Source organism: Mus musculus, chromosome 15 (genome assembly GCF_000001635.26).
Source record: "Mus musculus strain C57BL/6J chromosome 15, GRCm38.p6 C57BL/6J".
Taxonomy (NCBI): domain Eukaryota; kingdom Metazoa; phylum Chordata; class Mammalia; order Rodentia; family Muridae; genus Mus; species Mus musculus.
This window is the reverse complement of record NC_000081.6, coordinates 88,745,453-88,772,902: the sequence shown is the minus strand read 5'-3', so window position 1 is coordinate 88,772,902 and position 27,450 is coordinate 88,745,453. Positions and strand designations below refer to the sequence as shown.

At 44.7% G+C, this 27,450-nt stretch overlaps 1 protein-coding gene across 4 annotated transcripts in view; it reads right to left on the bottom strand.

The window, feature by feature from the left end:
- The window catches only part of Zbed4 (zinc finger, BED type containing 4), a 32,855-nt gene extending 11,614 nt beyond the window's left edge, over positions 1-21,241 (bottom strand). The window contains exons 1-3 of one of the 4 annotated variants that reach the window (XM_006520840.4): positions 21,101-21,205; positions 17,970-18,143; positions 2,319-2,365 (exon numbers count right to left, since the gene is read on the bottom strand). The gene's annotated coding sequence lies outside the window, so the exon portion shown is untranslated. Of the gene's footprint in view, positions 1-2,318; positions 2,366-17,969; positions 20,269-21,100 lie in introns of those variants that run through there. The other 3 variants (NM_181412.3, XM_006520841.4, XM_030248511.1) reach the window with 3 other exon arrangements.
- Positions 21,242-27,450: the final 6,209 nt, after the last annotated feature.

The window sequence follows — 27,450 nt, the reverse complement described above, 5'->3', positions numbered from 1 at the left end:
CAATCTGTAACTCACAGCACTGCCATGAGCCACTACTGAGGCTTGTTCCTGGTCTCAACCTAAATTATTATAGGTGATATACAAGGGTATTCATCATGTCAAAAGTACCAGATAACTTGGCTTCTCCTTATTTGGACAACTGTGCAACTATTTTCAGAACCTTACTAGCTCAGGTACTAAAAGCCAGCAGCTATTCCTCCCAGCGCACTCTAATACATGATGGACCTATACAGAAGGCATTACCCAATGTCTCTCAATCTCCCTCATTGATAATGGGACACATCCACTTTTTGCACTTACTCACAGACTCTCACAAACTTATATTTATGAGGACACAGGCCACTTGCATCTAGCCATGGCACTTGACCACTCTTGGCCAAAATGAGCAGTCACCATATTGATTCCACTCTTATTGGGTGCAGAGATCACAGGATCTGTGGCACCAGGAACAGCAGCCCTAGTCCTGCAAGGCCAGGGATTCAGAACCCTGACAAACAAGTGAAGCAAGATTTAGGGTCTTTGCAAAGCTCATTCTCCATAATGGAACATCAGGTATACTCCCTGGCAGAAGTAGTTTTACAAAAGGCCTGAATCTGCTCTTTATGAAGCAAGGAAGGCTTAAGAGAAACCTGTTGTTTTTATGCCAGGCAGGCAGGAATAATTAGAAACAATCTCAAACTAAATATTTAGACTACCAGAAGGGGAAAAAGATTGGTACCAACTAGCCCCCTGGTTAACAACTCTTTCTTTCAGCCACTTGTAGGTCCCTTAATCCTCCCAATAATGTTCTTCACAACCCATCATCATCAGTCCATGCCTCACAAATTTTGTCTTCTGATAGATAGAAACTGCTAAAATCTTGCCCTTCATCACCACCATTAGTCCTTACAGCAGCTAAAAAGGGAAGTTCCCTATTAAGGATTTGACAGGGACACATAAGACAAGTTAGGGTTTGGGGAGGGGATGAAAAACCAGAGTCCAGTTTGTAACCAGGAGCCATTCATTGTTCAGTTAGATTTCTGTTTACTGTAAAACTTGAAATTTCTGTTTCTTGGAATTGGGTTATGCCCCACTCCTACTGCCATAGAATGTTCTGTAAAGAAAAATTTCCTGGGCTGATGAGATGACTCAGTGGATAGGAGCACTGACTGCTCTTCTGAAGGTCCGAAATCCCAGCAATCACATGGTGGCTCACAACCATCCGTAATGGGATCTGACGTCCTCTTCTGGTGCATCTCAAGTCAGCTACAGTGTACTTATGTATAAAAATAAATAAATCTTTGGGCTGGAGCAAGCAGGGACTGAGCGAGTGGGGTTGACTGAAGTGAGCAGAGGTCCTAAAAAATGCAACTCACAACAACCACATGAAGGCTCACAACCATATGTACAGCTACAATGTACTCACATACATAAATAAATCTTAAAAAAAAAAAAAAAAAAAAAAAGCAAAGCAAAAGCTAAGCTTCCTTAGCTGCTGGTCTTGCTTCTGTAACCACGCTTGCTTACATGCTTGCTTCTGTAACCATGCTTGCTTGCTTACAAACCCATCCTGCAGAAAAGCCCTATAAAAGAAGACCGAGAAACTGGCTCTGAGCTGATCTCTAAAATGCCATCTTAAATACCGCTCTGCTGTGCATAAATAAAGCTTGCTTTGATTTGGTCATAATTTGTGGTTGGTAGTCTTTCTCCTCATGTCTGTGGGATTAACAGTAGTAGTTAATCTTGGATGGAAACTCCTAGAAATCTCAGGTTATCTCAGACACCTAAAGATGATTAGGAAATTATGATTCTGTAAACTGGTAGATACAAAGAATCACTATCTTTAGTTTCCTACATGAATTGCTGCTACCTTAGGTACTAGGAGAGGTTCTTTCTTTGTGTAAGTCTTGCTGACACCTGAGAAAACTGGGTCAGAACTGTAACACAACTGCAGTAGTAGTTCCTGGAAAGAAAGAAGTCTGACTGTAGGTATCTTTTAGTGCACACCAATAACTGCACTAATAATCAAAATAAGATTCCCAGACATGGGACTATGGCTGTTTTATTGCTGGTTTTGTTTCAACAGTGTCTTACTAGGAATCACCGATTGGCCCCAAAGCTTTGATTCTCCTGCCTCAGCCCCCTGAGTGCTAAGAATACAGCTGTATGCCACTATGCCTGGCTCTTGAATTGCTTCTTTAATTATTTTTTCAAGTGTCTCTCTGTGTGGGCATGTGTACATGTCTGTGCAGATATCAGACCCTTTGGACTGGAGCTACAGGTGGTTGGCTGCTTGCGAGCTGCTTGCTATGGGTACTGGGAACAGAACAATCTTACACCTCTCCAACTCTGTGAGATTCTTCTTGAACTTGAACCAACGAAACACCTGTGAAAAAGAAACTTGTGTGAAGTCCAATTCTAATTTGATCAGGCCTCTAAATATACCTACCGATTTACAAAAAGCCAGAAAACACGAGGAAGAGTAAAGCTCAGAGGAATGCCTACAGCATAATCTAGACTGGAAGAAAGACAAGGGGCAGCTACCACAGGAGGCAGGCTATGGATACAACCTGCACAAGAATGAGTTGTCATTTTTAAAAAGTCCAAAATTGCCGGGCGGGGGTGGAGTACGCCTTTAATCCTAGCACTCGGGAGGCAGAGGCAGGTGGATTTCTGAGTTTGAGGCCAACCTGGTCTACAGAGTGAGTTCCAGGACAACCAGGGCTACAGAGAAACCATGTCTCAAAAAAAAAAAAGTCTAAAACTTGACAAATACTTAGAGGTGATCAATTCAGCCATAAAAAACATAAAAACAAACTATCTCTATCTACCCACCCTCCTACCTATCTGGAAGTTCTTGCCATAGAATTCAGGCTAGCGGGTACTTTCACTTCAAGGGCAGGTCATGAGTCTAGGCCAAGTAGAAAATGAAAGGATGTTCTTTCCAGTCTAAATGCCAGGTATGCATGTGCTCATCATATAGCAACCCACTGAGACACACCTATTTTATTTAACTTCAACATCTGCACTATACTTTAAAATAGCTTAGGAATATACATATAGGGTATAGTGGTCTATATTTGTAATCCTAGTACTTGGAAAACTGAAGCAGGAGGACTGCCATGAGTTTGAGGTCAGCCTAGGCTATGAAGTGAGACTTTATCTTAACAAAAATACATAGGCCTACAAATTAGCTCATCAGGTAAAGACATTTTCCAAGAAGTCTGATGGCCTGAGTTCAACCCCTGAAATCCACATGGTAGAGGTTATTTTCTGACGTCCACATGTACAGTGACACATTCATACTCATATACAACAACTGTTAAAAAGAATGCATATGTGAAACTGCGCATGTATAATAATGGTACATGTAATACACATATACACACACAGCAACAGAACCCTGTGGCACTGCAGCATTAAGACTGATGTCTCAAGGGTAAGGTAGAATATACAGGATATATATGCCCTTCTTGTTTCTATAAAGGTGATGTTCCAACTGTCCTGCCAGGAAGTACAAATGTTTTGTGCATTGAGCAAAAAAGCATTAAAATTTTTATTATTTGTATGCATGTGTGGGAGCACACAGTACTTGTTAAGGTCAGAGGACAACTTGTGGGAGTTGTTTTTCTCCTTTTATCCTATGGTTGAGGATAGGGAATAGAACTCAAGTTGTGAAGTTTGGCAGCAAGCACTAGGTATTAACTGCTAACCCACCTCACGGGCATTTTTATAGCCTAATTTTCTGTTAGTCTTCACTCTTAGAAAATAAACAAAACTCAGTTTCTTTGCAGAATCTGTTTTGGAAGAAAATCTTACTCGAAATCTCTATAACCAGTACTATATATTTTATAGCTTACTGAAGCTTTTATCTTGGTGCCAATGAATGTTTTTTAAAAAGTATTTTAGATGTTTGTTGACTCTAAAATAACTGTTTTAGAAGAGCATTTATATCTTTGGAATCTTGGAACAGGTTATTTCTCAGCCTCAGTTTCCAGAATTAACATTTGAAAGCACCAGACTCAAACTATCCCACCTGGAAGAAAGCTGAAAATTAACATTTCTGTTAATATTTGAGTTAGGCCTGTCTCTGGTAAAGTCCGACCTAGCCAGTTTTCTGCAGTTCCCCAAATCTATAGTTAGCTGTTAATTATTTTCTAAGGGAGAGGAAAACAAACAGAGGCAAAAGGTCTTATATATTAACATAGTCCAGAAATCATTCCCACATGCTCTCCTGCACTCAGAACTGCACTAAATCAGGCATGCTAGCAACAGTGATTTCAGTGTGTGACAAGTTTCAGAAAATGGGAGAGGAAGTGGGCAAGGATTTGCTGCCCAGTTATTTTCTGGAACTCTCTGGGCCAATTAAGTTTTTCCCATAGTAAGTTACAAGAGACTGGTTAACTTGAGTTCTCCTTAGGAGCATCAAGACTATACTGGCAGTATTTTCTGTGGTTATATAAATCACAGTAGAGATTTCTTCAGCACCCTGCTCATCTGTTCCAAATGGTTCAGTAGAACCCCAAAAGACTAATTCCCATGTTTCCTTTCACTTGACAGATACTATCCCAAGTCATTCAACAGAACTCCAAATTTTCTCAAAAGTTGTTCCAAACTGAAAAGGCCTGTCATAGAAATAATACACCAGCTAAATAAGCAGTGGCTCCAAGGGACTCAAAAAAAGATAAAGCCATTCAGTCTCCAAGTGGCAGTTGCTGAGAGGGCTCAGGAAGAGCCCAGACAAGTCAAGGGAGTCTAAGCTAACAAGGCAAACTATGAGGTGCACTGATCTGGGAGGAACTCACTCATTCCCTGCTTCACACAGTAGAGTTAGACAGCACCCAGTGCTGGCTGAGATGGGAAGATGCATCTCTGGAATAAACTGTCCCCACAGCTGTGTGACACTGCTTGCTCTTTCCTTCTGGAGTCCACCTGCTGATGTGGCTGATAGACAAATATGTCTTTTTCTCCTGCCCATGACTCAAGTTGTTACCAGAGTTGTTAGGATCAGAACCTGGCCCCTGTCAATCCTAACAACCTAAGCTTAGCCACCTGTCACAACAGGCCAACTAAACACAACAGTAAAAAGCAGAGAGAGACTTAAGGACCCATTGGGGAAAGGAACAAATAAGAGGTCCAGTGACCAGGACAACACCCCCCACCCCAATCCATCTCTGGGCTCCTGACAGGAGGCTAAGGTTTATGTGGAAAGCAAAGAGATACACATAACTAAGTCCTAGTGAACATGTGGACCTACCCATCACTGAGTTGCCATTATATAGGCTCCACTCTCCTGCAAGGTGGTTCAGCAAGTCAGAACTGTGCTATAGACTCTTGGAGACAGATTGCTTTTGTTTGTTGGCACCAGACCTTTCCTTTTTTTTTTTTTTTTTTTAATTTTAAGTTTTATTTATTTATTATATGTAAGTACACTGTAGCTGTCCTCAGATACTCCAGAAGAGGGCATCAGATTTCATTACGGATTGTTGTGAGCCACCATGTGGTTGCTGGGATTTGAACTCAGGACCTTTGGAAGAGCAGTCGGCGCTCTTAACCACTGAGCCATCTCACCAGCCCCCCCCCCTTTTTAATTTTTAGTTTAGTTTAGTTTTTTCGAGACAGGGTTTCTCTGTGTAGCCTTGGCTGTCCTGGAACTCACTTTATACCAGGCTGGCCTCGAACTCAGAAATCCGCCTGCCTCTGCTTTCCAGGTGCTGGGACAGACCTCAGCTTTTACTTCTTCCAGCATGAAATTACTGGGGGAAATTCTAATTTCTTGGGGAATATTATTTCAATAATCTAAAATATTTTATATGTTTTATTAAGCATACTTAAAATGAAATATTTTAAAATTAATTTTTGGATTAATTTGTATGTAAATACTGTGGTCCATAGAAATATATGTATATGTGTATACATGTCAATGAAGAGATGGAATAATTTTGGGAAAATTGCTAACAAATAGTATTTTGTTGTAATATTACATAATAATACAACAAAACATTGTAATATTATGAGATTGCATATCTTAATAACTTGTATATATGTTGAAAATCATCGGGCTGGTGAGATGGCTCAGTGGGTAAGAGCACCCGACTGCTCTTCCGAAGGTCTGGAGTTCAAATCCCAGCAACCACATGGTGGCTCACAACCATCCGTAACGAGATCTGGCGCCCTCTTCTGGAGTGTCTGAAGACAGCTACAGTGTACTTACATATAATAAATAAATAAATCTTTAAAAAAAAAAAAAAAAAAAAAAAGAAAATCATCCAGACTTTATATATTATAAATAACTGCTGAGCCGGGTGGTGGTGCCACACGCCTTTAGTCCCAGCACTCAGGAGGCAGAGGCAGGTGGATTTCTGAGTTCAAGGCCAGCCTGGTCTACAAAGTGAGTTCCAGGACAGCCAGGGCTATACAGAGAAACCCTGTCTCGAAAAAACAAAAAAACAAAACAAACAAAAAAACCTGCCTGTTTTCTGCAAGTATTTAAAACAATTATTTTGTGTGCATGGGTGTTTTGCCTGAATATATGTCTGTGCACCATATGTGTGCAGTGCCCCCAGAGGCCAGAAGAGAGCACTGGATCCTCTGGGGATGAAATCACATGTGGATGCTAGGGCTTGAACCCAGTCCTCTGGAAAAACAGCCAATACTCTTAACCACTGAGCTACCACACCAGCACCATTTTCTGCTTTGTTTTTTTGTTTTTTGAGACAGGGTTTCTCTGTGTAGCCCTGGCTGTCCTCAAACTCAGAAATCCGCCTGCCTCTGCCTGCCAAGTGCTGGGATTAAAGGCGTGCGCCATAAAGAACTACTTAGATACATTTCTTTACAAAATCAAGGTTCAGCTAAGTATCTGTTTATATTAAATATTTTATTTTACTTATTTAGTTTTGGACAGGGTCTTACTATGTAGCCCTGACCCCTGGAATTCCCATTTATTGACCAACCAGGCTGTCTTTGAAGCATCTGTACTGGGATTAAAAGCATGTGCCTTCACACCCAGGAGTTATTTTTTAGCCCCGTGTTGTGTGTGTGTGTCCCTATATGGGGCATGTGCATGTGAGTGGAGTAGAGCATGGTGGCCAGAAGATAGCATCAGATCCCCAGCAGCTGGAATTGCAGGCAACTCTAAAAAGCCTGCCCTGGTGAAGGGAGCTGAAGTCACAAGTTATTTACGAAAGCAGTACATTCTCTTAACAGCAGAGCTATCTCTATAGTGTTTTTTGTGGTTGTTGTTTTTGCTTTTTGAGACAGGGTTTCTCTATGTAGACCTGGATGGCTGTCCTGGAACTCACTCTGTATACCGGGCTGGCCTCAAACTCAGAAATCTGCCTGCCTCTGCCTCCTCTGGGTTTAAAGGTGTGCGCCACCACTGCCCGGTTTTTTGTTTTTTTCTTTTTTCTTTTTAAACTTAGTATTTTATTTCTATTTTATGGTCATTGGTGTTTTACCTCCATGTATGTCTGTGTGAGGTGTTGGATCCACTGAAACTGGAGTTACAGACAGTTGTGAGCTGCCAGGTGAGTGCTGTGAATTAAACCTGGGTCCTCTGAAAGAACAGCTAGTGTTCTTACTTGATGAGCCATCTCTCTAGCTCCTATCTCTATAGCTTTATGTTTGTTTGTTTATTTGTTTGTTTAGATGACCTTTCTCTGTCTAGTCCTGGCAGTCCTGGAACTCACTCTAGAACATGCCAGAGATCTGCCTGACTGTACCTCCCTAGTGCTGGGATTAAAGGCATGTGCTGCTAAGCCTGGCTTTAAGCATTTAAATGACACTTAAAAGCAACTAGTCTTATATGAATTGGTATATTTAATGTGAATATGGTATATATAATACCATATTTATCTATGATTAGATATGTATGGAGCTGTGAATCTGAACTTTATATATTATGTAAACATTTGCAAGCTGGGAGATGGCTCCTTTGGTAAAGGGTCTGCCATACAAACATGAGGATCTGAAATTTCATTTCTAGAACCCATGCAAAAAGCTGGGCAGAGCAATGCATACTATGGGGGGATATGGGAGCTGGTGAGATATATATTATATACTATGGGGGGATATGGGAGCTGGTGAGATATATATTATATACTATGGGGGAGTATGGGGGTTGGTGAGATACATATTATAGACTATGGGGGGTATAGGGGCCAGTGAGATATATATTATATACTATGGGGGAGTATGGGGACCGGTGAGATACATATTATATTTCTGAGGCTTATTCATGAGCCAGACTAGCCAAATTGACAGGGTTGGGTTCAGGGAGAGAGCCTACTTAAAGAAAAAAGGGGGAAAAAAAAAGGAATGAGAACAACTGAGGAAAAACAAGGTCCTCCTTGGCAGACACACAGACAGACAGACAGACAAAAGGACAGACACACACGCTGCAGAGCTAACAAAATATAACTTTTTTTTGTTTGTTTGTTTGTTTTCGAGACAGGGTTTCTCTGTATAGCCCTGGCTGTCCTGGAACTCACTCTATAGACCAGGCTGGCCTCGCCTGGTGGTACACGCCTTTAATCCTAGCACTCAGGAGGCAGAGGCAGGCGGATTTCTGAGTTTGAGGCCAGCCTGGTCTATAGAGTGAGTTCCAGGACAGCCAGGGCTACACAGAGAAACTCTGTCTTGAAAAAAACAAAAACAAACAAAAAAAGTGACCACATATGTTCTTTTGTATACAAAATATACTACAACTAATGAAATTCTTTCAACCCTTTTTTTTTTCCTGGTTTTTTTGAGACAGGATTTCTCTGTGTAGCCCTGACTGTTCTGGGACTCTGTAGACCAGGCTGGGCTCGAACTCAGAAATCCGCCTGCCTCTGCCTCCCAAGGGCTGGGATTAAAGGCGTGCGCCACCCCCGCCCAGCTCCCATTTTTTGTTTTAAAGATTTATTTATGTATGTGAGTACACTGTAGCTGTACAGATGGTTGTGAGCCTTCATGTAGTTGTTGGGAATTGAATTTTCAGGATCTCTGCTTCTACTCACTCTAGCACCAAGATTTATTTATTATTATACATAAGTAGCTGTCTTCAGACACTCTAGAAGAGGGTGTCAGGTCTCATTACGGATGGTTGTAAGCCACCATGTGGTTGCTGGGATTTGAACTCAGGACCTTCAGAAGAGCAGTCAGTGCTCTTATCCACTGAGCCATCTCTCCAGCCCTTGACCTTCCCATATTTTACTTTAGTACCACTGAGATGAGAAAACAAAACAAAACAAACAAAAAAAAAACCAAAAAAACAAAAAACAAATCTTCCAACTCTGCTATCAGAAGTTTGCCTCGATATTTTGTTACTGTGCACATGAGACACCCTGCACACCACAATCAGTCTGTCTGCAGCAACTAGCTCTGTTCCCTAAACTTATAAGGTCTAATATTTCAAGTTCTGTCAGTGCTATAGACTTATCAACAACATACTGGGCCAAAGGTTCCAAATTTTGCTTCAAAAGGAGCCCAGTTACTATACAGACCACTTCTGAACAGTTCTGCTGGCTGAAGTGTGTTATAGAAGTCTCAAAGCTTAAGACACTATTTTACAAAGCTGCTGTTATCCTCCAAACTAGAATTCTCAGTGATGCTAACCTTTCCCAGGCCTGTTCATGTATTCTTAATTGTTGACTTGGCTAAGAAAGAGAATTAGACCTGTCCTAATGCCATACCCTGCCTAATAATTTTAAAGGAATTGGATGCCTTCTAAGAAGCACATCTCCAATAGTACTTAATTTCAAACCAGTTTTCTTTAAATGTTTGCTCTCACTGGTTGTGTTCTTGTAAATCTTTGTAACTGCTGTCTGTTAACTTTCTATAGAGGTATAACTTCTAACAAACGGACCTGACAATGTGTTTTTAGTTTAGTTTTACACTTATTTGCATGTGCACACACGCATCCACATAGGTAGGTCAGGGGACAACTTGGAGGAGTTGGTTCTCTTCTATCAGTTTCTAGGAATGAACTCCAACAGTCAGACTTTGTGGCAAGCACCCTTAACAAGCCGTCTCACTGGCCCCTTAAAAAAGATGTTTGTATTTCTTATATTGTGAATATGTATGAAAGTCAGAAGACAACTTCCAGGAGGCAGTTCTCTCCTCCACCATGTGGGTTCCAGCAAAGTTCCTTATTAGCTGAGACATCTCACCAGCCCCTGCGTGGCTATTTTTGAGATAACAGAACATCACCCACAGGGCAGCCAGAATTTAAGGAGAAAAATGGACTCCTAAATGTTAAACCTCTTAGTTGCTGAAAACTGAACATGGAAAAGTTTTTGGTACTAAGTCACTGACATCAATCTCAGTCACATACTCCTTGCCCTACTAAACGGGAACAGATGAGACCAACCAGGACAGACCTCAACCTGCCAATGAGGGGGAGCTGAAATAAAACCCCTGGATGGTTAAGCAGTGATGTTTTCAGAGTATTTTTGATAAACAAGGTAGGGAAGATGTCAGAATAAAGTCTGCTGAGCATGATGCTGCTTGCCTAGAATCTCAGCACTCTTAGGGCCTGAAACAGAATCTCAAGTCTGAGGTCAGCCTAAGCCCCATATAGAAACCCTATTCCAAAGCGAACATCAAAAGGAACCACCTCCAAAAGTGTGTACAGCCACATCGCAGAAGCTAGGCACAGTGGTCATGCCTTTAAACCCAGCACTTGAAAGGTCGAAGCAGATGGAGTTCTAAGGCAGCTTATTCTACACAGCAAGTTCTAAACCAGCCATGTCATGGCTGTGCAGTGAGGTACCTCCTCAAAAGAAAAAAAAGAAAGACAAAAGAAAAGTTGTTTTGGAGAAATGGTTCTTACACAGGGGTACCTGACACCCCAACTGTGGATACTACTTACACTGTATTTATAACAATTTCAATCACAGGCATATTCCACCATGAGACAGGTATGAAAACAACAAGTAAGGAATGTAGCTATCATGGCAAGAATGAAGATATTCTAAAGAAACACTTGTTACCCTCCGTTAGGCTATGGAACTATTGAAGCAATGGTCCCCAAGAAACTGGTAGCAACACTGTACAGCACTGAGACAGGCTCTTCTAAATCAGTGTGGGAGGGACACTGCTTTATCTTTTTAAAATTTTGTATTTTTAGCATACATATATATGCCAACATATATTTAACTCATGTGCGTATGCATGTCTGTGTGCGCATGATAAGATAAGCTGAGCATGTTGGTGGGGTGTATGTGTGTGTGTGTGTGTGCGTGTGAAGATTAAGCCAGGCACAGTGGTGCATACATTTAGTCCCAGAACTCAGGAGGCAGAAGCAGGTGGATCTCTGTGGATTTGAAGCCAGCCTGGTCTACACAGTAAATTCCAGGATAATCAGAACTACACAAAGAGAGGCCCTGTCTCAAGGGGAAAAAAAGGGTGGGGATGGGGGAGATTAGAACATAATTACGTCCCTTCCCTTCTTTCCTTCTTCAACAACTCCAATGTACAACCACCCCCCATATGCTCTCAAATTCATGACCTTTTTCTTTTTAAAAGTTGTTATTAATTGATTGATTTTTAAGTGTATAAGTGTTTTGCCTGCTTGTATATCTGTGTACCCCGTGCATGCCTGGTTCCCATGGAGTCCAGAAGAAGGTTATTAGACACACTGGGACTAGAATTACAGAAGGCTATGAACCACTATTTAGGTCCTGGGAATTGATCCCAAGTCCCCTCTCTGCAAGAGCAGCCAGTGCTCTTAACCTTTGAGACATCTCTCCAGCGCCTAAGCCCTCTTCTTTTATGTGTGGGGGAGGAGAGGGGTGTTAATTTGTATGTATCTGTTTTGAGGGCTGACTGTTTAGTATTAGATAATCAACTGGTGTACTCTTCTCTGAAGAAGATTATTTATCCAGCTCTCAGCAGTCTTTAATTTTCCATAGTTCTTTTAAGGCCTAGTGACCTTTCTCCCTTCCCTATTAGTGTTAGCATGGCTATTGTGGTGTCCTTGTTCAGATCATGATGGTTACTCTTGTATACCAACACTCATGTTGGAATCTATTCCTCATTATGTTTATTAAGAACTGAGACCAGGGGCTGGTGAGATGGCTCAGTGGGTAAGAGCACCCGACTGCTCTTCCGAAGATCCGGAGTTCAAATCCCAGCAACCACATGGTGGCTCACAACCATCCGTAACGAGATCTGGCTCCCTCTTCTGGAGTGTCTGAAGACAGCTACAGTGTACTTACATATAATAAATTAAAAAAAAAGAAAAAGAAGAAGTGAGACCAGGGGGCTGGAGAAATGGCTCAGTGGTTAAGAGCCCTGACACTCTTCCAGAGGTCCTGAGTTCAATTCCCAGCAACCACATGGTGGCTCATAATTACCTAGAATGGGATCTGACGCCCTCTTCTGAGATGCAGATGTACATGCACACTGAGCACTCAGACATTAAATAAATAAATAAATAGATAGATAGAAAGTGAGATCAGGTGGTCCCTGAGAGGTGATGAGGACCTTGCACTAATGAATGGCTTAATAACATTCATGTGACCAATGGGTTAATGAGTTGTCTGCAGCTGTCCGCTATAAGAGACAAGTCTGGCTATGACTCTGGTACCATGCTCTCTCTATAGGGTTCTGCCAACAGAAGGCCATCACCAGATTCTGAGGCAGAGCTTAGAACCAAAACAAACCTCTTGCCAGCATGGTGACACATACTTACACCCTAGCTATGGGCAAACCGAAGCAGAACAATCACTTAAAGAATGTTAGGAACAACTTGGGAAACCCAGGAAGACTATCTCAGAACAAGAAAAAGGTAGACAAAGTTATTAGTCCATTAGATCTTTCTGGAAGCTATGACCCTTTACCCTATGGCTCGTACCACTCTAGAACTGAAGTCCACGTCAACAGCAGAGGCAAAGACAAAACAGTAAAGGATGTAGTATAGGAAATGTCCTTATGTGCTTAAGTTAGAGCAAAACAGAAAATACCTATTGTAAGGAGATGGATAAAACTGGCCACATTACAATTAAGAAAAACAAAAACAAAATCTCTGAAGCTGGGTGGCAGTGGCTCACAGCTTTAATGCCAGTGCTTGGGAGGCAGAGGTAGGCAGATCTCTTGTGAGTTCAAGACAAACAAAGTTCCAGGATAGTCAAGGCTACACAGAAAAACCCTATCTCACCCTCCTGCCCCAAGAAACACCACCAACACCAAAATTTAAAGAGGTTATCTTTTCCATAATTTAGACAGCATGGTATGGAACTGTCTAAATTTAAGACCTACGTTCTGATTTGGGAGAAAAACGTCCCTTTCCATGTAAAGCTTTGCTGTTCACAAGCAGCCAGTGAGGATGATACTCTCTGCACAGTGGGGCCACTCAGAGACTTCCACCCCAGCCACCCACTGTCAACTCAAATGCTTTGACTCCCTGACTACATCCAACATGGGGAACTGGGAGCATTAGCTTTTCCTTCTTCGCATTCAAACTGTAACACATTAAATGAAGTCCATTTAAAAATGCCACTTCTCAACGGTAGCCACCAGAGTGCCCTTTATGGTTAACACAGGTGGGAGGGGAGGGGAGAGAAGGGGAGGGGAGGGGAGGGGAGGTGAGGGGAGGGGAGGTTAGGTTTACAGAATGACACTTACCTTTCTATTTAGCCACCCCATACTAGGATTGATTAGACCTAGAAGACTATGTTCCTCAAATAAAGAGCACATAGAAAATCTTCAGGCACATGACCTTCCCCACAAGGAAGGCAGGCCTGCTACCCTCAAGGATGAGTTGATAACTACACACTGACTATATGCTGCACTGACTAGGAGTTGTGAGGGGCAGGCTGTGATCTCTCCTGTGGGCTGGCTACCAAAGTATATCCCATCACCCATGCAACTGTGTCCTATACGTGCTACCTACAGTGACTCAAGTCTCCAAATGCTAGGTCACAAGGTCTACACAGAGGCAGAAAGCAGGACACAATACTAACCATGACACGAGATTCTGGTTTGGAAGAAATAGCTACTTGAGACAAATGAGAAATGTACACACTATCCGCTGGGTGACTACAGGGATTTTTATTTCATTTCTTAGACTATCAGTGCTGGTAATGGAGTGGAAAGAAAAGTAGTCTTTGAGGTGAATAGTTCTAACACCCACAGTTTCCTCCAACGTTTGTAAGTCCATCAGGAGACAGTTAACCCTGACGGTTCCATCTAGGAACATCAACTCTGTAGTTCAGTAACTTCACAGCATGGAAAAAAACAAAAAAAGACCCAACCTCTGTCTTCAACAGGGACAAGCCCTCACAGAGCTATCAGGGACACCTGTTTGGGGGTTGGGGGGGGGGTGTCTTTGTTCCAAAGACCTTAATTAAGACCTGGCCTACACCAGAGGGCAACTTTAACCTACTGGGTGTACTGTATAACTAACATTCTAAAGGAAGCATTGCCATCAAGAGCCTTAATGCTATAAATGCCACAGAGTCACTGAGCCGATAGAGATGACAGCTAACCACTAAGGCTGCCTGTCCCAAAATGGAAAGTCCAAAACTGAACACTTAAGATTAAAGTGCAGGGGCGGGAGGGGGAAAAAAAAGATTAAAGTGCAAAGAGTTAAACCTCAGAAATCTGGAACCAGAGTTATTTCCACCATGGTCAGAAACCCTGATAAGGCTACCTTGGAAACAAAGCACATTCCACAGTAAGCAAACACCCCACACTAAGGTCACTTGGTCCCTGTTCAGTCCCCGTAATGTTCTGGGTCACATACCACAAGCCTGGATTTTTCTGGTTGCTCTGTGTTTCCCCTGAACTTAACACTGGCATCTTCACCAACTACCCTCTGTGGTATAAGGAGTCAACACTAACAGGCCTAAGTCACAGTTTCGGCTGAAAGTTGCTGGAAGTCTTTAAATGTCCATCACAGGATGTGAGACGTGGCTTTCATGATACAGTGGACAGAGTTACATCCCTGTAGCTGGCAGGTGGAGCAAAACAAGGTGAGCTTCAGTAAGCAGCCATGATGACTGCTTTAGATGAAATTCAGCTGCTCACAGTATCTGTCTGCAGAGGTAAGGCAATTAGTTGAACAAGGCAAATCTGGGTTTGCTGGTTCACCAGGCCAAGGGTCCCAGATCAAGGAATAGGTGGCTACATCAATCACATGACAGCACCTTTGTAGGGCAGTAGAGCAGGATAGTCCTACCACAGCCTTACTAATGCTGGTAGTGTAACTTGGTACAAAAGAGAAAGAAAAACTTGGGCCCTCACATGGAGGCGCCTGGAAGCAGAACTCACACCTTGTTGGACACATACTGTCCCAGCATATTCGTTCACACCAAGGCATTTAAACTGTGTAGCCAGTGACTTCCCAAAACACAACCCTGGAGAGCTGACCAGGAAGCTGCAGCAGACCCTGAGTGCTCCAGACCCTGAGTGCTCCAGACCCTGAGTGCACCACACACTCTGTGGCACCAGCACCAGCCCCTCAGAGAAACCCTTTACTGTGCCAGAGGCATTTCAGAGCACACTGAGACAGAACACAAAGCAACAAGCCTGCCTTTAGCTGTCTATAATTTCCCCCAGAATACTACTTGTGAATTGGATCTCTTTATTTTAAGTTGAACTTGTGCGTTCAAATAATCCTCTTGCTTCAGCCTTCTCAGTCTATAGATGGGAACAAAAGATGTACACAGGTACAGGAAGGGCCCTTTTCTCTAGTTATTTAGGTCCCTACCATCATTATAAAATTCTCTGAGGACAGGAAATTATGAAGACACCACTATGAGAGCAGTTAGTGCAGTGCCAAGTGCAGGGTAGAGGCAAGGATGGCCCGCCAGGCAGCGGAGTTCTTCTGCTAGTCCAGGAGTCCTCTTCCTTAGAAATAGGAAAGGTTTCACTGTTCTTAACAACATCTTTCAGTCAGGCAGTGGTGGTGCATGCCTTTAATCCCAGCACTCGGGAGGCAGAGGCAGAGGCAGGCGGATTTCTGAGTTCGAGGCCAGCCTGGTCTACAAAGTGAGTTCCAGGACAGACAGAGCTACACAGAGAAACCCTGTCTCAAAAAACAAAAACCAATATCTTTCAAAATTTGAACTAGTGCAAAAAGCACATATTAAGTAATTAGTAAGAAGGCTGTGAGTTATGTGTGTAGCTTAGTGGTAGAGCATTTACTTAGCATTCGAAGACCCAGAGGTCAAGTCCCAGCACTACAAGATAATAAATATATAAATAAAAGAAAAAATATTAGAAATAACTAACAAGATGGAATATTAAAATGTTAGCAGGTAAAGGTACTTGCCATAGAAACCTAACAACAAAGTTTGATCCCTGGAATGAATATAAAAGTAGGAGAAGAAAACTGATTCTGCAGAGAACTATCTTTGGAGAAGTGTGGCATACACAGTAATAAATAAAATTTAAAATATAATTAGAAAAAAAGTCCTTGCTATTAACAGGTATTTTAAAACCACTTTTGCTAAAAAGCACCAATTTCTCATCAGAGACCACACAGTTACTAAAAGCAGACAAAAGCCTGGAATTCCTGGGCTCTTTCTGCATGTTTCCGTTGTCTTAAGGTTCTGAGTCCCTCACCTGTTTAATCCTGAGTGTAGACATATCCAGTCCTCTAGGAGTCTGTCTACAAGCTGATGGTGGCTAATCCATTTCATGTTCCTTCAAGGCTGAGGGCAGAGAGTAGCTGAGCTATCTTACTGCCAGCTTTGACACTGTGCTGCTCCAAACCCACAGAGGCATCCCAAGTCTGCAGTTCTCCTAACCCCACAGACAGATCTCACACACACGCACGCACACACACGCACGCACGCACTCACTCACGCACACACACTCACACTTACACACACACACTCACACTTACACACACACTCACACTTACACACACACACACACACACACGCACGCACGCACGCACGCACGCTCACACTTACACACACTCACACTCACACACTCACACACACACTCACACACACACGCACGCACGCACTCACACACGCACACACACTCTCACTTACACACACACACTCACACACACACTCTCACACTTACACACACACACACACGCACGCACACACACTCACACTTACACACACACTCACACTTACACTCACACTTACACACACACTCACACTTACACACACACACTCACACACACTTACTTACACACACACACGCTCACACACACACACACACACACACACACACACACACACACCTGCCCCAGCAGGAATACTCATCTCAGGATAACTGAGACTGTCTTCTCACCGCCTTGCAGGACCAGAGCTAAGATAATGGTAGGCCAGGCCACAGGGGACCAAGACTACTTAACTGTGCATACCTCTTGCCCCTACCTAACTTGGCTTACACGTAAGGCTCAAGTCAGTGTCCCTGGGCTTAAATGCCTCCTTTCATCTCCCTCTCTTACTTCTGTCTGAACATCCACCAGCCCAGACAGGGTTGCTTTGTATAGCCCTGGATGTCCTCAACTAGCTCTGTAGACCAAGCTGGCCTCAAACTAGACATCTGCTTGTCTCTGCCTCCTGAGCGCTGGGATTAAAGGATCAAAGGCATATGCCACCATGCCTGACTTGTTTGCTTTCTTAAGGGCTAAGTGTCTGGAAACCTAGAGTTGAGCCTCTGGGCTAGGGCTCTGCTTACAGGCATATCTAGGATAAAGAAAAACCTAGACATTCAAGAGTGGGACTAGGAGTATCTGAAAAAATGGGGTTCAACCGCTGACAAGCTGCTACACTTCCCAGATGTCAGTGAAGGCCAGAACTGAGAGATTCTTGCTGCTAGACTTGCAGTGACATACAAAACATCTGCAGGAATGACAAACACCTGCAACGGTATCTTCAAAGAGTAATGAAAAGAATGACAGAGCTGGCTCTGAACTGGTCTGTTCAGAAGGAAATGATGCTGGTTGGAGGAGCCTCTGGTTAGTGACTATGCCTCTTGCCCCAGATGGCTCTACCACAGGGCTAACCAAGTCTGTGGCCAAGGAAAGAGTCACTTACCTATGCCCTCCTCTCAGTAGGTCAACCAGAAGTAGAAACTAAAGTATTTGAAGCCAGGTACATAAAAAGTGCAGACATGGGGTGAAGAGACAGTGACCATGGTCACTTATGGTCTCCATGCTTCTAGAGCTCTGCTTCCCAGTTCTCGCTCCAAACTCTAGGCCCATCAGAGACCTGGAACACACATATGCACTTCTTTCACTGAACAAATACTATATACATCAGCTCATGTACACATACACAAAATTCAACCAAGTCCCCTAATTCCCTAAACACCTTTTCAAAAGTGTTTGGGGCTTTCTGTGTATCTGTGTTGTATCAACGTCAAAGAGTTTTCACTTATTTTTATTTTTTATTTTTTTAAATATGTGTTTATCATAAACAATGACTTTATTTGTTTTGTTTTTATTTATTATATGTAAGTACACTGTAGCTGTCTTCAGACACAGAGGGAGTCTGATCTCGTTAGGGATGGTTGTGAGCCACCATGTGGTTGCTGGGCTTTGAACTCAGGACCTTCGGAAGAGCAGTCGGGTGCTCTTACCTGCTGAGCCATCTCACCAGCCCTGAGTTTTCACTTATAAAAAACATCAATTATCCAAATCAGAAATTAACTGGTTGGGGACACACTCAATTAATCGCTATCAAATGAACTAAGCGCTTTCTTTCTTTTTCAACTTATTTTTACATATGTCTATTGGTATTTGGCTTGCTCGTATGCCCGTGTAAAGATGTCAGAAGCCCTGGAACTGGAGTTACAAACAGGTGTGATCTGCCATGTGATTGCTGGGAATTAAACCCAGGTCCTCTGGAAGAAAGGCCCTGCTCTTAACCAGTAAGCCATCTCTCCAGCACTGTGCTTTCTTTCAACATAAGAGTCTGCATACCTGCCTAAAAGACATGAGGCTTTCGGTTTCTATGACAAACACCATGACCAAAAAGTAACTTAGGGAAGAAAGGGTTTATTTCATCTTAACACTTCCAGGTAAGAGTCTACCATCGAGGAAGGGCAGGGCAAGAACTTGGAGGCAAGAACTGAAGCACAAGTCATGGAGGAACACTGCTTACTGGCTTGCTTTTTTTATATCATTAAGGATCAACTGCCTAGGGGTGGCATAATAGCCCCTTGGCTGGACTTGCCTACATTGATCATTAATAAAAAATAAACAAAATAAAAAATAAATAACAGAGCCGGGCGTGGTGGCGCACGCCTTTAATCCCAGCACTCGGGAGGCAGAGGCAGGCGGATTTCTGAGTTCGAGGCCAGCCTTGTCTACATAGTGAGTTCCAGGACACAAAGAACTACATACAGAGAAACCCTGTCTCAAAAACAAACAAAGAAACAAAAGATTTCCTCTTCACAGGAGCTGGAGAAATGGCTCAGAGGTTCAGAGCACTGACTGCTCTTACAGAAGACAGGGGTTCAATTCCCAGCACCCACATGACAGCTTACAATTGTCTGTAACTTCAATCTCTGATATCCCCACACAGACACAAATGCAGGCAAAATACCAACACACATAAAATATATTATTTAGAAAAAAAAAATCCCTCTTCTGGGGCTACAGAGATGGCCCCACAGTTAAGAGCACTGGCGCTCTTTCAAAGTACTTGGGTTCAACTCCCAGCACCCACATAGCAGCTCACAGCTATCTATAATTTCAGTTCCAGGAGGATCTGACATCCTCACACAGACAGACATGCAAGCAGAACACCAAAGCACACCCAATTAGTAAATAATTTTCAAAAATTATTTTGAAGAAGAAAAACGGAGTCCCTCTTCTGGGGCTAGAGAGATGGCTCCTCTTGAGATGATTAAGAACAGTTCCAGAGGGCCTGGGTTCAATTCCATTCAGTCACAGGCAGCTTACAACCGAAACTGTAACTCTAGTTATAGGGGATTCAACATTCCCTCAGAGACATACTTGTAGGTGAAACACCAATGAACATTAAAAATAAGAGATTAAAAAAAGTTCCCTCTTCCAAAATATGTCTAGGTTTGTGTAAATTGATGAAAACCTATCAGCACACTGAGACTTTGAAACTTCCTAAAGATTCAAAAAAATTTTTAACTAGATCTTCTCATGAAAATAAAAGCCACACAAAAAGTCTATATAAAAATTTATATAGAAAAAAGTTTATATAGATTACAGAAAGCATGCACCAATGTCTTCATGCACAAGCCACTCCCTCAGGGTGTAGAGCCAAACTTGTAGCTTCTCAATTCTGCTTAGCATGGAATTAATTCGTGCCTTGCAACTACGTTTATTCAGAGTACTAAAAAAAAAAAAAAAAAAAAAAAAACTCAAAACTAAAATTTCCCTGGTCTTATTAATTTTTATCACCACGATATAAAGGGGAAAATTTCTTTCTTCCTACCAAGTCACAAGAATGTACTTGCCTTGGCTGACTGGCTTTACGAAGCCAGAAGGCACAAGTGTCCTTTTAAAAACTACACTTAATCTTATCCTAATTAACTTCAAAAACAAATGACTTCCCTTTTTACAAACGCCAGAACCGCGACAGCCGCTCCTCCTGAGGCTCGGCGCTGCAGGGACTTGAAAAGACGCGCTGGAGCCTCGTGAGAACCTCCAGACGGAGAGCGAGGACCCGCAGCCATCCCGGGCAGAAGCGAGTGGGTCGCACCAAAAAGGACAAAAGGAACAAAAAATGACGGCAGGTACTGCGACCGTGAAGACGCTACGGAGCCAAAGCGTTGAGTTAAGTTTCGTTAAGCCTCCGCGGTCAGACCCAGACGCACACGCTTCAAGCTAGGCAGGCACCAAGAAGCGTGACACCGACCCGTGTCACCGCCGTGCCGCCTGCCTGCGCCCCTTCCTGGACACGCGCGCCCACCGGCACCGGCTTGGGGGACGCCACGACGTGGCGGGAGCCCGGCACCTGACGAAAGGTCCCACGGGGCGTCCCGCGGTCGCTCCCCTCCGCGGCCTGGGCCCGCCCGCGGCGCGAGGCGCAGCTGTCAGAGGCCGGGCCGGGCTGGGCCGGGCCGGGCGCAGTCTCGGGACACAGCCTCCACCCGGCCCGCCGCGCACGGACAATGGCGCGGTTCCCCAACCCCTGCGCGGCGCCGGCCGTCGAAGACGCCACTGGAGCGTCCCGCGCGCACTCACCTGAGGCGCCGGCTCCGCGCTGCGCTGCGCGGGCCCGCGGGCTGCGAACAGCGCGACGGGCGCGCCCATTCATTAGCCGCTTTGTCTGCCCCCGCCGCCCCTCCCGCCGCCCCAGCCCCGCCGCCCGCGACGCCGCCGGACGCTGCGCCCCTCCCAGGGCCCCGCGCGGGTCGGGGGCGGGGCCCGGGGCGGGGCTGTCGTGCGCAAGCGCAGTCCGTGCGCACCTGCCCCGCCTTGGGGGGGGATGCCTAGAGTACGGCTGGATGGGCCCCGGCTAGGCAAACGGGGCGGAGCTACGAAGACTACGCAGGCGCAGTTTCCCCTCGCCCCATCTCCGGAGGTCAGGTTACTCCGGCGCAGTCTCACACACACGAGGTCTGGTCGCTGGCCTCCTCCGTCAAACTACGCAAGCGCGGTCTGGCGCACCTGCCCTGTCGGGCGTTCGGTCCGAAGACTACGCAGGCGCAGTCGCCACGGCGGTTGGTTGGAATTGCTGCGCGTTTGAGAAGCGCGCGTTCTCAGTGGTTTCTTCTTAGGGCTTGGCCGTTAGGGTGGTCCTGCGCTCTCAACGGCTGGCCGCGGAGCTTCCGGGCTTGTGGTCAAGGCGGGCGCCTTCTCCGGGGGCGTTGCGCGCAACCACTTTCAGTAGCCCTTGGGTGGAGGCTAGACACAGCAGGTGCTAGCTGCTCAGGGCCTGGGGCCATGTTTGGGTAAAAGAAATAAGGAGCTGAACATTGAACGCCCCAGTTCAGATGCCTGTGCGGACCATGTAATTTCTGCAGGTGGAATTTATCCCAGAGGTCCTTCTCTGATGACACTTTAGACCACAGCTTGTTCTCTTATGCGGGAGTTCTGTCCTACGCCCATCTCCTGTTCTGCGTGTTTAGGAGTTTCCTTCTGTGATTGAGGTGGTGGTGGTGCGGTCGGGGGAGGCGTCGAGTGCTGATGTCACACCTTGCTTACCCTGATTCACCATCACTGGTCAATGGACATGGTTTGGGATTCTGTGTCTTTAAGTTCAAGGGAAGGTGGTTGGGCTGCCAGTGCACTGCTGGTGGAAGTCATCATTGGTGTGGAACCCTGAGCCTGGCTTCTGTCTTCTTCGCCTTCCATTCAGGGAAGCTGATGTTTGTGGTGGAGGTGGTGGCTCCATATGAGACTCAATGGGGAACAGCAGAAAGACCTGGGTGGAGGTCCTCAGCTAGCAGGTTCCCGTAGGGTACAGAAGTTTTTTCCCAGTAACCTTCCTCTCCTTGTTATGCCCCTCGTACCCTACACCCCAGAGGAAAGAGAACATCTGCCTTCATGAAGGATTTCCGAAGCCCCAGGAGAACTGTTGAGACATGGGTTCTTGAGCTATAGAGCTAAGGGGTAGCGCCTAGAACAAGTAAAGTAGCTAGGAGAGAGTTTGAGCTTTAGCTTAGGATGTCTCAGCCCAGCCGGAAAGTCTTGACGAGCTTCCATTTGTTTATACAGAAGCACCTGCACAAACTCTTCACCTGGAGATGGCCCCTCTGTGCTCCTAGCCCTGCACAGGCTGTGCAGGGGAAGAAGGAAAACGGGAAGTAGAAGACAATGAGGGTGCTTGCCTGGAGCGCACGGAGCAGGCTTACCCTTCTGGAACTTGAATAGTGTCAAGATGTCGAGGGGTTTTGGAGGGTTAGGAAACTGCGTGTCCACAGAGACCGTGTAAAAGGCAACCGCCACCTTAGACAAAAGATGGTAACACTTGAAATTCTACCTGGCTCTTATTTGCTATGTTAGAATGAGGCAGTAGGTCTAGCAATGGAGAGGTGGATGCTACAGGCAGAGCATCAGCCCTTCCAGAGGGACTGTCCCTGAGAACGGGGAGATCAGGCAGTCCATCTGTACTCATACCCGATTTCCAAGAAGACAGGAAACCTCAGGACAAGGGTTTGCCTACTATATGATCCAGGGCAGAAATCTAGTCCCTTGTTTCTAGGTACGAAGGAGCCCCTCCCCCCAAAGGTAACCAGGCAGAAGGCACAAAGGTCTTCACAGTCTGCTCCAGAATGACCAGTCCTTAGCCAGGCGTGGTGGCGCACGCCTTTAATCCCAGCACTCGGGAGGCAGAGGCAGGCGGATTTCTGAGTTCAAGACCAGCCTGGTCTACAGAATGAGTTCCAGGACAGCCAGGGCTACACAGAGAAACCCTGTCTCAAAAAACAAAAACAAAAACAAAACAAAAACCCAGAATGGCCAGTCCTGAGCCCTGGGATCTTGGAGCTACACCGGTGGTCACTAAGCAGTCTGAGTATATCAAAGTAGCTAAAGTAGCTTTTGGGTGTTACACAGGTACTGTTTTGTTTTGTTTTACATTTTTTCGAGACAGGGTTTCTCTGTATAGCTCTGGCTATCCTGTAGACCAGGCTGCCCTCGAACTCAGAAATCATGGTTAGTTTAACAGGTGGGTGCAGGCACCAATCAAAGGGTGTGCATTGAGTTATGGCCTGGATACTGACCTATCTTGGATAGGGGGTTCTAGCTCACTCACTCCCAGACCCAGTCCTGCTGAGATTCAGTGAGGCCTCCATTTACTATCTGAGAAATGAAGCAGCTCCTTGACTGTACCTAACCCTGTTCAGATGGGCAAGCAGAGATGGGCAGCCATGCAGATGATCAAGCCATGTAAACGGCCAGTTTTTCTAAATGTAGGGGTGAAAAGCCCAGATAACAGGAAGGCGTGCAGGTATTCCCCCTGGAGAGGGTCTTGGGCTAGGTGTTTCCTGGTTCTTGGCCCCTCCTTCAAGAGTGAAATGAGCCTGGAGACCTCGCTCAGAGGTTCTGAGTTCAATTCCCGGTCACCGCATGGTGACTCACAACCATCTATAATGTGATATGATGCCTTCTTCTGGCATGTGGTTGTACATGCAGATAGAACAGTTGTACATAACATTAACAAATTAAGACTGAAATAAACTATTCAAAGAATAGAACAATTCAGAACACATTAAAAGAGCAGAGTGGATCACATGAGTGAAGATACTCATTTAAAAATATGTGTTGATTGCCTGCATACATGTCTGTGCACCATCTGCATGCAGTGCTCATAAAGGCCAGAAGACCTCAGGTCCCTTAGAACTGGAATTGCAGAAGTTGTGAGCTACCATGTGGATACTGGAATCAAAGTAACGTCCTTTGCAAGACCAGCAAACGCTCTTCCCAGCTATCTCTCCAGCCATAGGGCTTCCTTTTATGGAGCTGAAGAGAAAGAGTTTGGTTTCTAGGGTTCTGTAGCATGGTTCTCTAGCTTGACAGATTGAGTCACAAACTTTAATGCTATGCATATTCTTTCTCTTTGTACCTCTGGTTTTGATCACCCACAGTCAATTTTGCATAGACATTAGATGATAGATTCTCCTTAAATGTTCCTTTAGAGGGATAGAGTTTGCTTTGTTGTGCATATACACACAAACCAGCTAAGGTTAGATCAATCCTCTACTTCTGTCCCCATATGTTGAGGATATATTTGACAAGTTTGATGGTCTTTTAATAGGAAGAGAGACGCATATCGTTGTTCAGAGTGGGGTGTGTTTGTAGCTGGATACAAATAACAGTCCTGGGTTGCTAACAAGTTGCTAGATACAGAGTTCAGGTGTAGGGTTGTGCATTGCATAAGTTTGCTTAGTACATAGAGGTGAGAGTCCTAAGCTAGCAAATGCATTATAAAAGAGGTGTGTGCATAGTCTAAACCAAGTAGAGTCTCAGGTTGCTAACCTATTCTCTGTGGTTGCCTGTCTCACTGGGTTGTGGCTGGGTTTGGAGCCCCTTTCTGGGGACAGGTGGCAAGGTATGTATGCCGTTAATGGGGAATGTGTAGACAGCTATTGGAGTGATGTGGAGGAGGCAGTGAGAGACCATCCACAGAGACCACTGAGCTGAGCTATCATAGGTGATAAAGTGGGCACTGCTGGGTGAAGAGCTACCATGGGAGAAGGTTGGAGATCGCTACTAGAGAGGCTGAGGAGCTGAGGTGAGTGGAGCTTGCCAAACCTTTGCTCACATAGCTGGAATGCAAAGTCTGTCAACTGGAGCTTACCTGTTTAGACCCACAGTAGGGTTGTGAGGAGCAAACACTTTCAGCTCTGGTTAAGGTCGCATTTATCAATCTTTCCTGTGAGATCGTGGTTTTGATATTCAGTTTAAGAAACTTTTGCTTAATTCCAGATCCCAAAGACTTTCTACTCCTACTGTTAGAATGATGGATTTCTATTTAAATCCTTTGTACTGGGCGGGGGTGGAGCATACCTTTAGTTCTAGAACTTGGGAGGCAGAGGCAGGTGGATCTCTGAGTTAGAGGCCAGCCTGCTCTACAGAGTGAGTTCTGGGACAGAGAAAGCCTGTCTTCAAAAAAATAACGGGCCGGGCGGTGGTGGCACACGCCTTTAATCCCAGCACTTGGGAGGCAGAGGCAGGCAGATTTCTGAGTTTGAGGCCAGTCTGGTCTACAGAGTGAGTTTCAGGACAGCCAGGGCTATACAGAGAAACCCTGTCTCGAAAAACAAAAAACCAAAAACAAACAAACAAATAATGGACCCTAGAACTTGGTGAATGATACAGGTGGTTGTGTGCATTCCTACAGCAAGATGGGAAATGAAGCAAAGAGATTCATCCAGGAACTCCAGGGCCAGCTAACCTGGAGCATCCAGTTGAGCAAGGGAAACACCAAGAGATACCTAAACAAGTTGTAAGGGAAGAACAAATGATAGAAAGTTCCCCTTTGACCTTCACACATATGCTAGCACTTGTACTTAACACACATAAGTACAAAATAAAGAAAAAAATCTAAAAGTCATTTGTGTCTTGAGAATTTGCTGAGCTCACTTATTCTATGACATTTTAAAAGATTTATTAATTATTATTTTGTATATGAGCACATTGTAGCTGTACAGATGGTTGTGAGCCATCATGTGGTTGCTGGGAATTGAACTCAGGACCCCTGCTTGCTCTGGCCTAAGGATTTATTTGTTATTATATGTAAGTACACTGTAGCTGTCTTCAGACACACCAGAAGAGGGCAACACATCTCATTTCAGATGGTTGGGAGCCACCATGTGTTTGCTGGGATTTGAACTTAGGACCTTTGGAAGAGCAGTTAGCACTCTTAACCGCTGAGTCATCTCTCTAGCCCCCAGTTCTATGACTTTTTAAAAATATTTTTTTCACATGTGTATGAGTCTGTGTTTGCACATGTGTGTGGTTTCTCTGGAAGCAAGAAAGGGGTGTTCGGTTCCCAACTGCTTGTTACAAGCCTTGTAAGCTGCCTGACGTGTGTACTGGGATTGAACTCCATTCCTCTGGAAGAACAGCAAGCACTCTTAACTGCTGAGTGAATGAAAATAAAGACAGGACTGCTCCTAGTTATGAGGAAGGAGAGGGTTTTATTGTAGATATCCGGGAGAATACGGCCAGAGGCATCTGGAAGATTCCAGACTGAACCAGGCTCTGGGAGGAAAGAGAGAAGGAGAACTAAAGTGCACATGAGAACCAAGAGAAGACCAAAGGAGCAAGTAGCCAGGGGCTGAGTTATATAGGACAAAGGAGAAGCCAGAGGAAGGGACGCTTAGGAGCCGAGAGGTTCAGAGTAGGGGGCAGGGTACAATGTCTACAGCCAAAATGACCCCAGCAGGTACTTGTGGGTGGGGGCTGAGGGAGCCTAGAGGTTAGCTAAGACCTTGATAGGCTAAGAGGCACTACAGCCCAAGGTTAAGGGAGGAGCCACAGTTCTCATTTTGCCCCAGATAAGGGTGGGTGGGGGAATGACCCCTTTTAACAAGCACGAATTATCTTAAGTCCCTGAGGGAATGCTGGCTTTTGTGTAAATGCTGGTCTTTGGGAAGGGATTTCTGAAGACCTAACCCTGAGCCATCTCTCCAGTCTCTCCTTCTATGAGGGTTTTTGCTGATGTTGGTGGTAGTGGTTTTGTTTGTTTTTGAGACTGGATTTTTCTGTGTAGCCCTGGCTGTCCTGGAACTCTATGGACCAAGCTGGTCTTGAACTGAGAGATCTGCTTGTCTCTGCCTCCTGAGTGCTGGATCTAAGGGTGTGAGCCACCACACCTAGCTCACGTATTTCTACTTCCACTCCCTACACATAATGTTTGTCTGATCTAATGTCGGGAATTGGGTCAGGATCTTGCACATTAGGCAAGCATACACTACAGCACTGAGTTACACTGCCAGCCGGAGAAGTTTTAAGGAAGTGACCTATGCTGTTATGAAGACTTGGTGAGTCCAAAATCCAGTGAAGGAAGCAAAGAGGCTGGAGGCTAAGGGAGGAGTTGAGTGAAGTTCTAGTCCAAAGGCCATCTGCTAAACAACCTGAATATG